The sequence below is a fragment of the Cricetulus griseus genome, chromosome 2 (assembly GCF_003668045.3).
Source record: "Cricetulus griseus strain 17A/GY chromosome 2, alternate assembly CriGri-PICRH-1.0, whole genome shotgun sequence".
In the NCBI taxonomy this organism is placed as follows: domain Eukaryota; kingdom Metazoa; phylum Chordata; class Mammalia; order Rodentia; family Cricetidae; genus Cricetulus; species Cricetulus griseus.
Window position 1 is genome coordinate 67,124,397 of NC_048595.1, and position 12,632 is coordinate 67,137,028.

The 12,632-nt window shown below is 38.4% G+C and overlaps 1 long non-coding RNA gene across 1 annotated transcript in view; it reads left to right on the forward strand.

Annotated features, from left to right (window-relative positions):
• The window catches only part of LOC118238216, a 55,574-nt gene that overhangs the window by 16,956 nt on the left and 25,986 nt on the right, over nt 1-12,632 (forward strand). The window lies entirely within an intron of this gene.

Consider the following 12,632-nt stretch of genomic DNA (forward strand, 5'->3'; position numbering starts at 1 on the left):
GAAATCAGTCAGGTGATTTCCTGACAAACTAAAGGCAGAACTACCATCTGATCCAGCTCTATAATTTTTAACTATTTACTCAAAGAACTTTAAGTCTACTTCATATATACTTGCATATATGTTCTTTTGCTAAATATCTATACTATTTAGAAAATGGAACCACCCTAGACATCTATTGAAATGGGGGTGATAAAGACATGCACTGCATCTACATAATGGAATTTTATTCCACTTGAAATAAAAAATGTTCCAAGAAAAGACAAGGAATTGAAAATTATTATATTAAATGAAGTAATTCAGACTAAGAAAGAAAAATATTGCATATTTTCACCCATATGCCGATCCTGGATGTGTGTGTGTGTGTGTGTGTGTGTGTGTGTGTGTGTGTGTGTGTGTGTGTAGCAAATGTTACTAAAAATGGGCCATGAGAAGGGGAAGAATAAAACTCCAAGATTATGACAAATAACAGGTTTTTAAATGATAGGATATTTTCAAGCATAAAGAACATTATTTTTAAAATGAATGATTAAGATAACATAATTCAATATAGTAAAGGCAGTTTACAGGAAATCCATAGTTAACCTCAACTTAGATTGAGAGAAACTCAAAACAATTTCACTAAAATCAGGAATAAGACAAGGTTGTCAAATCTATCCATACCTAGTTAGAGTAGTACTTGAAGTCTTAGCTAGAAAAATAAGACACCTGAAGGTGATCAAAGGGATATAAATTGGAAAGGAAGAAATCACAGTATCTTTATTTGCAGATAATATGATAGTAAGATGATATGATTCTATAGTTACACTAAAAATTCTACCCAGGAAATCCTACAACTGACAAACACATTGAGCAAAGTTGCTGGATAAAAAATTAACTCACAAAAATATCTGTGTACATATGAAAAACAGAGTGAGAAAGATATCAGTTAAATAACACCTTTCACAATAGCTACAAATATAAAATATCTTGTAATAACTCTAACCAAGCAAATGAAATGATTATATGTTAAAACCTTCAAGTTTTTGAAGAAAAGAATTGAAGAAAATCTCAAAAGATGAAAAGATCTCCCATGCTCATAGATCAGTAGGATTAACAGTGAAAATGGCCATCCTACCAAAAGCAATCTACGGATTCAAGGCAATCCCCATCGAAATTCCAATACAATTCTTTACATATTATGAAAGGACAATTCTTAGCCAAATGTAAATCTCCACACCTATGGACACATTTTCTTTTTAGAATAAAGAAACAAGAAATACACAGTGTAATAAAGAAATCATTTTCAACAAATGGTACTGGTTAAAATAGATGTCTGCAAATAGAAGAATAAAATAGATCCACACTAAATGCAAATCTAAACAACTCTGAGATACCATCTTACACCTGTCAGAATGGCTAAAATTAAAAACACCAATGACAGTTTATGCTGGAGAGGATGTGGAGAAAGTGGAACACTCCTCCACTGCTGGTGGGAGTGTCAACTCATACAGCCACTTTGGAAATCTGTATGGGGATTCCTCAAGAAAATGGGAATCAGTCTAACACAAGATCCAGCAATTCCACTCTTAGGCATATACCCAAAAGAAGCACATTCCTACAACAAGGACATCTGATCAATGATGTTCATAGCAGCATTATTTGTAATAGCCAGAACCTGGAAACAACCTAGATGTCCCTCAACTGAAGAATGGATAGAAAAAATGTGGTACATTTAAACAATGGAGTACTACTCAGAGGGAAAAAAAGGCAATGAAATATTGAAATTCACAGGCAAATGGATTGAACTAGAATAAGCCATTCTGAGAGAGGTAACCCAGTCACAAAAAGACTGGCATTGTATTTGCTCACTCATATGTGGATTTTAGACATAGAGTAAGGATTGCCAGCCTGCAGCCCAGGCTGCTGGAGAGGCTGGTAAACAAGGAGGACCCTCAGAGACACATACATGATCCCGTGGAGAAGGGGAAAGGGACAAGATCTCCTGAGCAAATTGGGAGCATGGGGGGAGGGGAGAGGGAACTAGGAGAATGAGAAGGGGGGAAAAGTAGGGGTGAGGAAGACATGATGGGGCAGGGAGGTTGAGTTGGGGGAAGAACAGAAGAGAGCAAGATAAGAGATAATATAAGAGAGGGAGACATTATAAGTTCAAACACTAGGGAAATGTCTGGATATCTACAAAGATGACACCAGCTAACAATCTAAGCAACAGAGCAGAGGCTACCTTAAATGCCCTCTCCTGATAATGAGATTGATGACTGACTTATATGCCATCCTATAGCCTTCATCTAGCAGCTGGTGGAAGTAGAAACAGACACCCACAGCTAAACCTTGCACTGAACTGAAATCCAAATGCAGAGAAGGAGGACTGATGAGCAAAGGGATCCATACCAGGTCAGAAACAGCTGACCTGAACAAGGGAAAACTCTTGGTCCCCAGACTGATATCTGGGAAACCAGCATGGAACTGATGCAGACCCCCCTGGATGTGGGTGTCAGTGAGGATACCTTGCAAATCTATGGGGCCTCTTGTGGTGGATAAGTACTTATCGCTACCATAGGAGTGGACTTTAGGAGCCCATCCCACATGGAGGGATACTCTCTGAGCCTAGACAAAAAGGGGTTGGCCTAGGCCCTATCCCAAAGAATATGACAGTCTTTGAAGACCCCTATGGAAGGCTTCACCCTCCCTGTGGAGCAGACACAGTATGGGATAGGTAGGGCATTAGTTGGGGGGGTGTAGAGGGACCTGGGGTTGACATGTAAAATAATTTTCTTTCTAATTAAAAATCAGAAAAAAGAAATGGATCCATACTTATTATCCTGAAAAACACTCAACTCCAAATGGATCAAAGATGTCAACATGAAACCAGATACACCAAACCTGTAGAAGAGAAAGCAGGGAACAACCTTGACCTGCATTAATTGGCACCATTAATGCAGGCACTAAGATCAATAATTAATAAATTGGACCTAATGAAATTGAAAACCTTCTGTAAGGTAAAGGCCAATATCAGTTGGACAAAGCTGTGGCCAACAGAATGGGAAAAGACTGTTACCAAATCCACATATGATAGAAGAGTAATATCCAAAATATATAAAAAAAAGACTCAAGATACTGGATAACAACCCCTCTGCCCTAAATCCAACTTAAAATGACAACAGACCTAAAACAGAGATTCTTAATAGAGGATTCTCAAATAGCTGAAAAATACTTTAAAAAATATTCAACATCCTTAGCCATTAGGGAATTTCAAATCAAAAGTACTTTGAGATTCTATTCACAATTAATACCAGTGACAGTTCATGATGACAAGGATTTAGAATAAGGGAAATACTCATCCACTGCTGACAGAAGTCCAAACTCATACTTCACTATGGAAATCAGTATGGCATTTCCTGAGAAAGATGGGAATTATTCTACCTCAAGACCCAGCTATACCACCTTTGAATACATACCCCAAAGACTCTTCACCCTACCAGAAGGCCACCCACTCATTGTTGCAGTAGTCACAATATCCAGTATTGGAAACAACCTAGATGTTCCTCAATATGAATAATGGGTAAAGAAAATGTGGTATATTTGCACAATGGAAGTATTATCCCATTTAAAATAATAAGGACATCATGAAGTTTTCAGACAAATAGATGGAGCTAGAAAAATTCATCCTGAGTGAGTTAATCCAGATCCAGAAAGAGAAACATTGTATTAATTTACTGTATCTGGATATTAGCTTTAAAATAATGATAACCAAGCTAAAATTCCTAGACCTAGAGAGCTTAGTTATAGAAGGACTAGAGGGAGCACATAGATCTCCCATGAGAATAGGAAACAAAGTAGATTTTATGGATGGGCTGAACAAGAACTGGAGGACCAGGTAGGAAGCGGGAGGGACAATTAGAATTGAGGAGCATTTGAGGGGTGGTAAGAAAAGTTAGAGCACTGGAAACTTCCTAACATACATAAATGTGATCTAACAAAGTCTCCAAATAACAAAGGAGACTGAGACCTAACTGCAATGTGTGAGAGCCAAGTGGTCAAAATAGATTCTGGTACTGCAACTGGATTATATCCACTTGAGTTTTGGTCAAAGGATACCATGGAATTATCCAAATAACACAGGCTGTTACCAAGACAATAGGCTGTTGTCCACAAACTGACAGAAAGAATCCATAATTTAGAACAATACCCACACAAAACTTTGGACATGGAGAGGATGAGCTGGTATGTACATCAAACATTTACCCCTATGTTCTGGTGTATTTGGTATAGGAAAGTACTCTGCTGGCTACAAAAAGAGAAAAGCTCCAACCCAGACACAAAACTTTTGGCCTACAATGAAGGCCAGCCTGCAAAATATGCTATGACAATTCTGGAACAAAGCTTATGGGAATAACCAACCAATATCTCACTTGAATTAAGGTTCACAAGATGGAACCCATACCCAATACTACTTTGGTGACTAAGAACCAGAGACCTGATAGCCCAGGGACCAAATACTTCTGGCCTTATAAGACAATAGTGATAAAATGACTCATTGTGATATTCAGACATACTTGTAGATTAGTGCTTTATTCAGATATCATCAGAGAAGCTTACTTCTGCAGCAGATGGGAACAAATACAGAGACCCACAACCAGATCTTAGAATGCAAAGTCTTGAATATTATTTCCTCATCAAATCCCTCCCCTCAGAGCTGAAGAAACCCCAAGAAAGAGTAGTCAGAAATAGTTCAAGAGCCACAGGTAATGCAGGACATTAGGAGAACAAGGCCCTTTGCTTTACTTAGGATTTCTATTGCTATGACAAAAACACCATTACCGTAAAGCAAGTTTGTGAGAAAAAGGATTTATTAGGCTTACACTTCAGCATTGTGGTTCATCATTGAAGGAAGTTTGGACAGGAACTCAAACAAGGCAGGATCCCAGAAGCAGGTGCAGGGGCCATAGAGGGGTACCATTCACTTGCTTGCTTCCCATGGCTTGCTCAATCTAACTTCTTATAGAACCCAGGACCAGCAGCCTAGGTATGGCACCACCCACCATGGGCTGGATCCTCCCCCATTAATCACTAAAGAATGCCTTGCAGCTGGATCTCAAGAAAGCACTTCCTCAGCTGAGACTCCTTCCTATGATGACTCTATATAGCTCCTGTCAGGTTGACACACAAAACCACCCAGTACACCCTCTAAATCACCTTAGCAAGGTTAATATGAACTGACAGAGAGATTGAAGCAGCAACCACAGGCTTCTATAGGATACCAACAAAACATAATACAATGAAATACATGATAAAACAAAACCCATCACATTGAAGTTAGCCTAGACAAGGCAAAAGAACAAAAGGAAAGGAGCCCAAGAAATAAATGCAGAAGAATGAAAGACCCAGGTGTTCACATGTTCCGGAGTCCTACAAAAACAATAAACTGGAAGCCATAATATATATAGAGAGGACCTGGATCTTTTCTAATGGAGACAGAAAGTGAGTGGATATGAATGGGAAGGGGGATATGGAGGAACTGGGAGGGGTAGAGGGAGGGAAAACTGTAATCAAAATATGTTGTATAAAAATAGAATCTATTTTTAATAAAAGGGGGTTACATATGACTTGAAAGCAGACAATAGGTACTAGGAGGAAGATGAGGACTGGCAGGAGCACGCATGGGCAGGGAGGGATGGGGAGAAAGCAGGGAAGATGGGAAGAGGAAAGGGGTCTAGGGAAGGGAGATGAGATGGAAGCTCAATAATGCAATGTATGGGAATGCCTTATGAAGCCCATTACTTTACATGCTAATTAAATTATCTGAAAAATATTCCTTTAGAAAATGAAGACATCTGAGGCTGGAGAGATGGCTCAGTGGTTAAGAGAGCACTGGATGCTCATACAGAGGACTCAGGTTCATTTCATTGTACCCATATGACAGATCCCAACTGTCTATAATGCCAGATCCAGGGAATTGGATGCCCTCTGGCCAATACAGGCACCAGGGACACATGTAAAACACAAGCAAAACACAAGCAAAACATTCTTACACATAAAGGTAAAATAAGAGACTAAAAAGAAAACAGCTTTTGTAATTGGGGAAAATAAAATTTCTGCTTATGAAGGAAAAGTAAAAGGTTTAGTAAAGGTGTTTCTCTTTGATTGTCTATTAAAATAAGGGAATTCGTTACAGATGTTGTTAGATCTCTTTTTCTATTGAATTCCCAACACTCTTGAGAGTATAACAGCCTAATTCATCCTCTACATAAGAGAAGAGTTACTTCTTTTTTTTATGTGTCTACAAAGGGTCTCTGCATAGGATAATTTACATATGGGGAGTTCTGAGGAACCTGCAAAGCCTGAGTGAATTATATTAAGGATAAAGAATTTTGTTTAATTTCTGATACACAGTCTCATTATAGAGTTCTGGCTGGCCTTGAACTTGCTATGTAGGACAGGATGCACTTGGACTCACCTCTGTGATCTGCTTTCCTCTGTTGGGAGTAAAGTTATATGCCACCATTGCTCCCAACCAAGTCAAAGATTCTTTTTATAAGGGAGGAAATGAAAGACAGATATAATTCTTTAAAAGAGCTATCAAACAAGTCCTGTTTGCATATGTAACTGATAGCACATCATACAATACTGCACTGCATCATACTCCTTTCTTTCTTTCTTTCTTTCTTTCTTTCTTTCTTTCTTTCTTTCTTTCTTTCTTTCTTCCTTTCTTTCTTTCTTTTGAGACAGTGTTTCTCTGTGTAGCTTTGGAGGCTGTCCTGGAACTAGCGTTTGTAGACCAGGCTGGCCTCCAACTCACAGAGATCCGCCTGCCTCTGGCTCCCAAGTGCTGGGATTAAAGGCATGAGCCACCAATGTGTGGACTCCTACTCCTTTTTAAAATCATATACTTTTATGTAGAAACACTTACACAGGGCATGCAAGACTAGCATGTATAAATATTGAAGTCCAGTTTTATTAATGTCTGATTTTTCCATACACATACATTTATTATTCATTCAGATGCAATTTATCTTTTCAAAGATACTGAGCTACTATGAAAACCAAATCTAATGCTTTTTGTTTGATTTTAGGCTGTTAGTCAAGGTATGTTTTGGCAATCTGTGTGTGTATATTCAATTCATTGAATATATCTTCAATGAGGGCATCTACATTAATACCACAGCTAAGGTGATAAGGATAGTGATGTGAGGAAAGTGTTTCAGGATAGAATTTGATGCAGATAACAAAGAGTGGGCAATCAGGAATTACAGTTATCCTAGACAAGGCAACTGTCTTTCACAATGGACACTTAATAAAGGAACTAATTTTGATCAATTTGTTAGTGCTCTTTCTGTCTTCCATTTCAGAGGCCCTCTTAAGTTCTACTCCTTGATTGGTTTCTTTATATGCTTGTTTATGGAAGGATAATGGCTGCAACATCAGCTGAATCACAGAAATAGCAATTCAAACCTCCTAGGAAAAGCCAGACTTTTATCTGTAAGTTAGAGAAGCCTCTTCATGTCTTCACTCTGCTAATGGTTTCCCAGTGGTTAATTTTAATGTGCCGAGCATAGATTTGCTTCAGATTTTTAAAATACATGCAGATGCTCTATATATACAATGTATTCACACAATGTAGGTATATATTATTTTGATATTGAAATTTGGCAATGAGAAGAGGGAACATAGAATTATATCAGTGCAGTAACTTAGTGCAGTATCATATATGTAAGTACCCTCTAAGCTAGTTATATATCACATTTATTATATTACTACTATCTGCCAGGCCTTTTGACAGATAATACAGTGGTGCCTCTAAATTTTTAATCTCCAAGAAAAAAATAATTCAACAACTATTTAAACTTGTTGGTGCCAAATTATCTATGCATTTCCCATGATTTTATTTTTACAAAGTGACACATTCAGTCCTCCCAGTACCATTATCAATTTCTTTCTATAAGTAAGAAGCGAGTGAGATCAGTGTCACAAATCTAGTGTGGTTGTGTTCCCAATTCCTTCTTTGGCAGTCTGCATTGATCCTGAACACACAACCACCTTGCATTTTTGCTTCGTAGATCAAGATATGCTTTTTATCATTGCTAGTCCTATGAACAGAAACTATAAAAATAACAGCAAAAATAAATAAATGAAAATAGGAAGAAAGAATGAAAAAGCAACACAAATCAACAGAAGTCTAAGTGATAATTTTTGTTATGAGAACACTACGACTGTGTTGTGAGCCATGGTTCCAATCTATTTGAATTTTCCATTGCCAAATTTCACTTTGCAGTAGCATTTGCTTATATTCCTTGAACTCTTTATATAGCTTTATATTTATTGCTCACAGCTTAGTTATTTATGGTAGGAGGCAGCATGAATGCAGATATTTAGGAGTTATTATAATGGTTCACCACAAGATGTTTTAAACCCATGAGTCCTGAAATTGAGAAATGCAAAAGAATTTGTCCTAAGTTGCACAATTTTTTTAAAAAATTACATTTTATTAAAAATTGCATTTAGCATCCTCTCTCTTTCTCTCTCTCTTTCTCTCTCTCTTTCTCTCTCTCTCTCTCTCTCTCTCTCTCTCTCTCTCTCTCTCTCTGTGTGTGTGTGTGTGTGTGCATTCAGTGTCTGAGAGTCAGCTATTTTCTTCTGTCATATATATTCCAGTGGTTTGATCAAACCCGCAAGCTCGGTGAAGGCCTGATCCATTGTAACACGTTACAATCCCTTGTAGAACTTTCAATTATTTGTCTGTAGCACATGGTGGAAGCCCCTTTCCTCTCATTCAATGTTCATAACTAACTTTTATTTGATGACAATCTTTAGTTCTTGTTTCCAGTTGAATCCTGCCTTTTGCTAAAGTTGGTATTCAGGTCTTTGTATTAAATGTACATTAATAAATGCTTAGTACATGTTTAGTGTTAATGTTTGACATTCTCCCTAGAGGCATCAGGAGAAGATTCACTGGCCTAAGTCTGTGGCCCCTGCCTGAATGCCAGGCAATGACGTCGAGAAAGTGAATGTCATATATGACTCAATGAAATGTAGAGATCACTGTCCAATGGAGAGCCAACAAACACACAGGGAAATCAGATATTTGTGTCCTGGAGTCTCCTAATTCAGATGCAGGGCTTCATATTTAGTAAATCTTTTAAATGCAAATCTCACTTTGTAAGTACTCAGAAGTACTCATCCACAGCACAGAGGAGCTACTTCTACAATGTTTCCTGTGTGATGTAGGAAAGAGATCATAGAGCATATTTGAAAATGATGACATTTCTCCATAGTACATTTGCTCATGAAAATATATTCAAATGAGAGAACTGGATGAAATAACACGCAAGATTGGAATTTCACTCATTGAGGCCCAAACATGGTTTACCAATATATACTTTAACCACAGCCAGTGACTTCACATTGTCTACTTTCCACTGCCATAGCATTACCTAATAGTCAACATATGAAGTGATTACTTTTTTGATTCTGAAAGACACTGCTTTGTTTAAGTATTTTTCTTATTAATATTAATATTTAGTTTAATATTCATATTGTTATGATTTGATTTTCTAAAGATTTTTATTTCTACTATTAGTCAGACTTTTAATGTAACTTGGCTATTAACCCATCAAATAGTATGCCATTAGCAAATATTTCTCCTCATTCTAGCAAATTATTAACTTTAAAACACTCTAAGTCATGTGTTATATAGTTTTTTTTTTAAGAAAGATGTTATTCTGGTGATCACATTTGTGATTCTCTTATCTATAGCACTGAGAAGACATTGCCACAATGCTCAAGGAGGTAGGTGTAATTACACTGACACTCAACTCAGAGAACATGTCACCAGGAAGATGGGTTTTATAGCTTAAGGGCCTAGGATCTGATATAGCCTGTGACTGAAATATCATAGAAGGCAGAAAGCTATATAGTACATGTGACATCTCTGTGTTGGATTTAATAGGAATGGCCTTCATAAATTCATGTGTTTGAATGTTTAGCCCATAGGTTGTGGCATCTTTTGGAGGTGTGGCTTTGTTGGAGTACATGTGGCTTTATTGTAGGAAGTGTTTCACTGTGGGGTGTGCTTTGCGATCTCATATATGCTCAAGCTATGCCTATTTCATAGTCCGCTTCCTCTTGCTGTGGATCAAGATGTAGAACTCACAACTCCTTCCTCAGCACCGTGTCTACCTGTGTGCTGCCATGTTTCTTGCCATGATAATAACGGACTAAACCTCTGAAATTGTAAGCCACCCCAATTAAATGTTTTCTTTTATAAAAGTTGCTATGGTCGTGGTGTCTCTTAGCAGCTATTGAATCTCTAACTAAGACATCCCCAAGGTTGGGTTCTATTGCCTGAGAAACAAAGCTAAAGCTAAAGGTCTAGGGAGGAAAATTCTAGAGTAAACATCCTGAGAGATTTGAATGAGATTTGGCTCTATAGATAGCAAGATTACCAGGTCATTAATAGCATCCACCCCCAGCCTTATGGTTGGAAAACATGTATTCATTTACTCCTTTGAGAAGACAACTCTATGTGATTAACATTTCTGATTCCCCTGGTGATATGCATGCTCAAGGACCTTTGTTCTTCCAACAATATGACATATTTTTCTTATATTCAGCTCCCACTTTCCTGTCTTGCTCCCCTTCTACCTCTGCAGATCCTCTTCATCTTCTCAATCATCTGACTTATACTTTAATGACTTGTTTGAGATGACCCAATGAGTTTCAATGGATGCATGCATGAACACAATTGAAGCATTGTTTGCAGGTGTAACTTGAGATTTCACTCCTGCCTGCCAGTTCCCAAATAACCACTCTGAGGCTTAATATTAATTACAAACTGTTTGGAGTATTAGCCCAGGCTTATTATTAAGTATCTCTTATAACTTAAATTAGCTCATTTCTACTAGTCTATATTTAACCACAAGGCTCATGGTTTGTTAACTCACATCTTGCTTCTCTGGCAGCTGCTGGTGTCTCTCAGACTCCACTCTCTTTTTCCCTGTATCTTTGCTTGGATTTCCCGCCTGACTCTATTCTCCCCTGCTGTTGGCCAAAATAGTTTCTTCTTTAACCAATGGTAATAAAACATATTCACAGCATACAGAATGATTTCCCACATTATCTCCCCCTTTCCATCCAATCAAAATGAAGGTCTCAGCTTCAACACTACAAAACTGTACACAACAGTACAGGCATCAAGCAAGACTTACAGGTACAATATTCAGTCCATCTGTGGAAACAAAAGAACAGCCTCTTTTCCAACTCTGGGAAGCAGTGTGTCTCTACCATGATCAAGTAACTTGCACCATGTTTCCCACAAACCCTATTCAAGTGCTCTATAACAGGACCTCCCAAAAGAGCCATCCATGCGACCCAGGAAGCTTAAGCTCTCTTAAAGGAGCTGCACATCTGCTTGCTGCCAGCAAACAGAGCCTATCTGAAAAAAAAGACAGCTAGTAAGAAGCTGTTTCTGAGTCTGTTTGTGTGTGTCTAGAATCCTTTTTTTTTCAAGCTTTCTCAGGCTTTATGTGGATGTGTGCACCTTGCGTTGGTGCCGTATGTAAGTGGACATCCATTTACATGCCACAGTAGATCACAGATTCAGTGGATATTGGGGTGGACCAACTCATAACCCCAGTCCACCAGCTATCCCTTGTCGTCTCACCACCAGGGGGAGCTCTACCGCATTGCCTTGGCAAGTTCACACTTTGCATTGAGGAGCAAGGGCTGAGGCCAGTTCTCCTGCTTTCGGGTCCTTAAGGTCAGGTCTACATTTACACCTTCAGGGGCCATACCACTGTGTTGCTCAGGCATGGAGTAGAGGCCATTCTCCTGAGTGCAGCAGCCGCTGAGGGGCATGGCTAGTTCTCCTGACCCTTATGACCTCTGGGCTAGCTCTCACACAACAGACCCTACTCCCAGGAGACAGAAGAAAGACTAAACAAATCGTCTTTAAGGTTTGTAAATTTTCAAAAGAGAAGTGATGGAAAAGTTTGTAATTTTGTGAGATGACTGAAAATGGTTGCTGCCACAACATGTTTCCATGGTTAAGTAACATCCAAGCCATTAAAGGTTTTGTGTGAAGTTACATATATTGTGTTTGAGAAAAATAGAAATGGAAAAAACTAGACAAAAGCTTTTAATTAAGAAATGAATGCATGTTTCATAGCTAAAAATTATATTACATTTTTGCAAATATGTATACTCCAAGAGGCTATTTTTGGTGCTTTTTGCTGATTACTGTCTTGACATGTGTGGGTTTTTTATTTATGTTCTATCTGTTCTGTCCCAAAGAGTCCCTTAAAACACAGATGTTTAGTGCACTATGGCTAGCAATTATTCTTATGCTTCAGAACAAATTTTGTTCTCATCTTCCTGTAAGTCAAGACTTACCTCCCCCCAAGAGGACTCTGGAAATTCATGATGTGAATACTGTCATTCTCTGAAGCTTTTTGGGTACCAGTAATGTATTAAAGTTCCCCCCCTCCCTGGAACCTGCTGTGCCAAGCTAGCCATCACAGCAGGAGACAGTAGGTTGTCAGGTGCTAAAACACCTGGGTCCTGCCATCCCTTCCTCTGCCACATTTTCAGCTCTCTCCTGGGATACAAGGAAGCAAAGTGCCTGGTGCCCCAGAGTCTCT